This window comes from Crocodylus porosus, unplaced genomic scaffold (genome assembly GCF_001723895.1).
Source record: "Crocodylus porosus isolate Cpor-Errol unplaced genomic scaffold, CroPor_comp1, whole genome shotgun sequence".
NCBI lineage: Eukaryota > Metazoa > Chordata > Crocodylia > Crocodylidae > Crocodylus > Crocodylus porosus.
In genome coordinates, this window is record NW_017728936.1 from 358890 (window position 1) to 359431 (window position 542).

Here is a 542-nt window from a genome sequence, read left to right on the forward strand (position 1 = left end):
TCATGGGACACCAAGTCAAAGAACTTCCTAAAGTCCATGTAAATTACATCAACCGTATCTGGTCGTAGAAGGAGATGAGGTTAATCAGACATGACCTACCCACAACAAAACCGTGCTGGCTCTTGTTCAGAACTTTCCTTTCTACTACCTTTTTGCATATAGTCTCCTTGAGACATTTTTCAAAGATTTTTCCCTGGCTTGAGGTTAGGCTGATCACCCTGTAATTCCCTGGGTCCTCTCTCCTCCCCTTCTTGAAGATGGGCACAACATTGGTCCTCTTCCAGTCTTCTGGGATCTCTCCTGACCACTATGAATTCTCAAAGAGGTTCTCCAGGGGTCCTGCAATGACTTCAGCTAGTTTGTTCAGCACTTACGGATGGAATTCATTTGTACTAGTCAAAAGGCAGGGCTGGGTGGCACCTTAGAAGTTAAGAGAGGCTTGAGCTCTTGACCCCAGCAAGGTATTCATCTAACCTCCTCTTAAAAACCCCCAGGGTAGGAGCCTGCACCACTTCTCTTGGAAGTTGGTTCCAGACCCTAGC